Consider the following 5,530-nt stretch of genomic DNA (forward strand, 5'->3'; position numbering starts at 1 on the left):
AAGAAAGGGGAAGGGATCCTGGGTAGGTAAAAACAAAACAAAAAATACAAGTACCCATTTCTAGAGAGATTTTTTTAAAAATATTATATGAATTAGAATATCCGTGATTATTAAACAAAACAGGTAAGTCATATTTTAGTTCACTTGTTGGTTATATTTCCTGTGTATTTTTCTATTTGTATACATATCTTTACATTTAATTAAAATGAAGCATTTTCAATGCCTCAATATCTAGCTATAGGGCAGATTGTTATGGATTTAATTAATTAATTATTTGTTTGTTTGTTTAATTTTTTAAAGTAGGCTCCAGGGGCAACCCGGGTGGCTCAGTGGTTTAGTGCCGCCTTCAGCCCAGAGCGTGATCCTGGAGTCCCGGGATCAAGTCCCACATTGGGCTCCCTGCATGGAGCCAGCTTCCCTCTGCCTGTGTCTCTGTCTCTCTCTCTTTCTGTGTCTCTCATGAATAAATAAATAAAATATTTAAAAAAAAATGATTCAGAGTCTGAATATACTGTGTTCTGTGTGTGTGTGTGTGTGTGTGTGTGTGTATGTGTGTGTGAAAGCAAAACAACTGGTATCTAGAACTGTGTGTCCCCCTTGTCACATCCAAAGATTCTCTAGCTGTTGGACAATAGGTCATCTAGTTTCTCATTTGTCTCTACAAGAGAACTGGGCCAGTATAAATATTTTTTCCCCAGGGATATTAATCTTACCATCCATCCTTGAGAGTTAGGAAGGAAGCAGAGAAAAATAAAAAAATAAAAAATAAAAAAAAAGGAAGGAGGCAGAAATGGTTATGGTTAGTCTAGATCTTAATATTTTAATATTTTTAATATTTGTTACAACCGCTTTGTGCAGGCCTATGAAGGAGGGAAGATTGTGGGCCAAGTGGTAAGGAAGGGTTTTTGGGAAAGAAATTTGACTTAAAGTCATGACTATCACTTAAAAATGTGTAGATGAAGTTTAAACCAAACATTTCAGATTAAGTTTCCTTATCTAAATTATCTCTCCCTTTCCCCCAAATCCCATCAAAATGATATAGATAATGTCAAAGGAAAAACAAACCCATTGTAGTACTGAAAAACTGAAAGGAGTACTTCCGAGTGAATAAAGAATTTCTGGAAGATATAAAGCAAATGGAAAATCCCCCCAAAGCTGAAGAACCTGTAACTCCATGTAGTTGAAAGAGAGGAATATTCTCCCTCAGAAAAGAGAAAAAGAGAGATGAAACAGAAAAAGTAGGAAAACAAATCTTAAAAGGAAGGAAGGAAATAAATTTTTCAAAAGAATCTTAAAATCCTAAGATCAAGGATAATAGGAATTAAAAGAAGGCTTGCCTGTATGGAAAGGTAGGTTGGGTAAATAATTAAAGCCTACAGAACAGCTGCACCTGTGCTCTGCTCTCAGAGTTGCTGGTTCTGTTGTTTGTCCCAGGATATACTCTTCTCTTGCCCAAATAAATGAAAATCTAATACAGAGTATTCTCAGGGTAGTTGTTGGGACAAGAAAAGCATGGAGCTTCCTAGATAATATATGATCACTATGTGATGGCCAGTAGAAAAGAAACAAGCAACTTGTACATCTTTCTCTCACCTTCACTTAATAATTGCCAAAAGAAAGTTTGCTATATTCAGAACCTGTCAATGCCAGAAAAGCAAAGATTTTCACTGGGGCTAAGGAAATGCACTTTAGCTACCTACCTAGGTCAATATAGAACATTAATAAATATGAATATACAGCCAATGATCATCAATCATTTGAAGAAAATGAAGGACATGAAAGAGAGAGAGCAGGAGTGAAAGAACTACTTCCTGAAGAAACAAAGTTAATAGAAGAAACATAAGAGAGTCAAGAGCATGTCACACCCAAAAGAAGAGCAGATGGCTTTAAAAAGAATTTATCAGAATCCTTGGAAATTAAAAACATGATCCCCAAAATAAACAACAGATGGCTCAAATAACAGAATTTACATAGCAGAAGATAAAATTAGTAAATTAAAATATCTGGCCAAGGAAATCTCTCAGGATGCAATAAAAAATAATGAGATGAAAATAGGTGCAAAATTAAGAGACAGGAAAGATAGTTACAGGAGATCCAACATTTGTCTAATTGGAGTTCCAGAAGGGAAGAAAACCAAGAAGAAATTATTAAATAAATAATTATGCAATCACATAAAAAATGCTCAACATCACTAATCATTGCAGAAATGCAAATCAAAACCACAGTGAGAAATCACTTCAATGCACTAGGATAGCTATCATCAAAAAACAAAACAAAACAGAAAACAGAAAATGACAAATGTTGGCAAAGATATGGAGAAACTGGAACCTTTGCACATTACTAGTGGGAAGGTAAATGGTGGTGTTTCTGTGGAAAATAGTATGGTGTTTTCTCAAAAAAATTAAACATTGAATTATATAATCCTGGAATTCCACTTTTAGGTATATATTCAAAAGAATCAAAAGCAAGGACTCCAAAGACATTTGAACTTGTTATTCACAACAGCATTTTTTACAGTAAATAAAAAGTGGAAACAAACCAAGTGTCCATCAGTGGATAATTGGATAAACAAAATGTGGTATATACATATGAAATTGCTCAACCACAAAAAGAAATGAAATCCTGATACATACTTCAACATGGAAAAACCTTGAAAATATTATGCTTAAATGAAATAAGCCAGGGACAAAAGGACAAATATTGTATGATTCCACTTATATAAGGTGTTTAGAGTAGTAAAATTCGTAGAGACAGAAAATAAAGTAGTGATCACCAGTGGCTGGAGGAAAGAGGGATGGGGAGTTATTGGTGAATGGTTATAAATTTTGGTTTCAGAAGATGACAAAGTTTTGGAGATGGATGGTGGTGATGGTTACACCATCATTTGAATATAGTTAATGCCACTGGATTGTACATTTAAAAATAGCCAAAATGGTAACTTTTATATTATGCAAATTCTGAAGCAAAACAAAATATATTACATATTGTTTTTTCATTTAAACAGACATTTTTAAGAAGAAAAAATTATATAACATTTCACTGAACTTAAAAGTCTTAGATTGAAAGAATTAATTGAGTGCTGAGCAGGAATAATTTTAAAAGAAATAAACCTAGACACCACAAACTGAATTTACTGAAGTCTAAGATTAAACAGAGACTCCTAGAGCCACAATACAAGAAAAATAGATTACTTAATCATATTGACATCTTACCTACAGTACAGGATGCTAAAAACAAAAAATGATAACAACAACAACGAAAAAACAATGGAGTGATGCCCTCAAAGTTATGAAGGGAATTATTTTAAACATAGAATTCTTTCTTGAGCAAAACTAGCATTTAGGGATCCCTGGGTGCCTCCGCGGTTTAGCGCCTGCCTTTGGCCCAGGGCGCGATCCTGAAGTCCCAGGATCGAGTCCCACATCCGGCTCCCGGCATGGAGCCTGCTTCTCCCTCCTCCTGTGTTTCTGCCTCTCTCTCTCTCTCTCTCTCTGTCTATCATAAATAAATAAATAAATAAGTCTTTTTTTTTTTTTTTTTATGATAGTCACAGAGAGAGAGAGGGAGGCAGAGACATAGGCAGAGGGAGAAGCAGGCTCCATGCACCGGGAGCCCGACGTGGGATTCGATCCCGGGTCTCCAGGATCGCGCCCTGGGCCAAAGGCAGGCGCCAAACCACTGCGCCACCCAGGGATCCCAATAAATAAGTCTTTTAAAAAAAACTGGCATTTACATGTGGAGGGAAGAGAACGTTTGGACCTATAAGGTCTTCAATGACCGCTTAAGAACCCTTCTTAGAGTAATTATTAGAAGATGAAATAGGGCAAACTATATTTCATTTAAAGAAAGACGTGCAATTCAAGAAAAAAATAGAAACTAAAAGACGTTTTAATTAAAGTTAAATAACTATTTATAGTGTGTCTATAAAATGCACTACAGTTTTTAGGAAAAGGTATGCATAATGTAAAATAATTAATAATAATTAGAATTTAAAATTCAGAGTAATTTCAACAAAACCTGGGGAAAGGAATGGGGTGAGAAATTAAGTGAAAAGATTTGACTAGTTTTGTAGGGAATGGGATTTTAGATAGGGATTAAATACCAATTTCAAGAGAACACGTTTATATATGATTATTGAAAATTTAAGAATACTAGGCAATAAAAGCAAGATTTAGAAATTTCAGATACCATGGGGAGAAAAAGAAAACTTTATTGACAAAAGGGAAAAACAAGGACAATTGCAAAAAAGTAAGCAAGACCAAACAAAGTCAAGAGTCTTGCAAAATAGAAAACACAAGAAGGCAGGAAATGTGACTAAGGATAGATTTAGCAAAGACCCAGCACCTGCATTGTCCTGGGAACTCTCCGGAGTGCTTTGCAAGTATTGACTATTTTAACCAAGCATATAATTATCTCAATAAGTGGGAATGGGTTAAATCCCTCAATTAAAAGAGATTCTTATGTCTTAAGTTATGTTAAAGTAAGGGAAGAATGGGAGCAAAAGTGAAAGTGAGAGCAAGAGAGGAAAGAACACCTTAAAATAAAATTAGTTAAATTTTGTAAAACAAAGAACTGGGAAAACTACAGTAAACCAAACCAAACAACAAAATAGCAATGGCAATATGACTATTGAACAATAAAACTCAAGTTGAAGTGCATTAAATAAAAGAAAAGGATTATTTGATAACGATGAGAGCTAGAAACTATTAAAAGCTTTAAGAGTACTGACTTATGAGCCTCAGAATAATATCAAAATTTACTAATCCAAAACTATTAGGAATACCAGGATTTGAACTGATTGAGAAGATAATAGAGTGAAGGAGGAAGTCTCAGTAAAAAGAAATTACCCGATCAGTGCTCGTCCTGGGAAATGGTCACCTGGACTACAACCGAGGCTCACTGGAAGAGGTTGAGGGAGAAATAAGACTTAAAACATGGAGCAGGTTGAGGAGTCTAGACTTTACCTTCCAGGAAAGGTGACAAGGAGCAGGAGAGAGAAGTGATAAAAGGAAGATTAATCAGGCAGCAATTGCAAGACTGGCTAGAGGGGCGCCTGAGGGGCTCAGTCAGTTGAGTGTCTAACTCTTGGTTTCAGCTCAGGTCATGATCTCAGGGTCATGAGATAGACCCAGGACAGCGGCTGTGCATTCAGTGGGGAGTCTACTTGAGATTTTTTTCCCTCTGCCACTCCTCCTTGCTTGCTCTCTTTCTCTCTCTCTAAAATAAACAAATCTTAAAAAAAAAAAAAAAAAGAAAAAGAAAAAGAAATAGCCGGAGAAGAAATGGAGTATTGGCAAAACAGACCAAAGTGCATACTTACTGTTGGTAAACCAGTGGTACATTTTCACAGATCTTTATGTTCTTGGATTATCACAAAGAAGTGTTTGGAAATTGAATTCAATAATGAAAGCACTCTGAAAACTGAGGTGCTATAAATATGTAATATTAATATTAATTATTCTCATTCATTCTATAGTATTACATTTAAATACTTAGAGTCTCTAAATTATGATCAATGTAAATTGGTATC

This window comes from Vulpes vulpes, chromosome 16 (assembly GCF_048418805.1).
Source record: "Vulpes vulpes isolate BD-2025 chromosome 16, VulVul3, whole genome shotgun sequence".
Classification (NCBI taxonomy): domain Eukaryota; kingdom Metazoa; phylum Chordata; class Mammalia; order Carnivora; family Canidae; genus Vulpes; species Vulpes vulpes.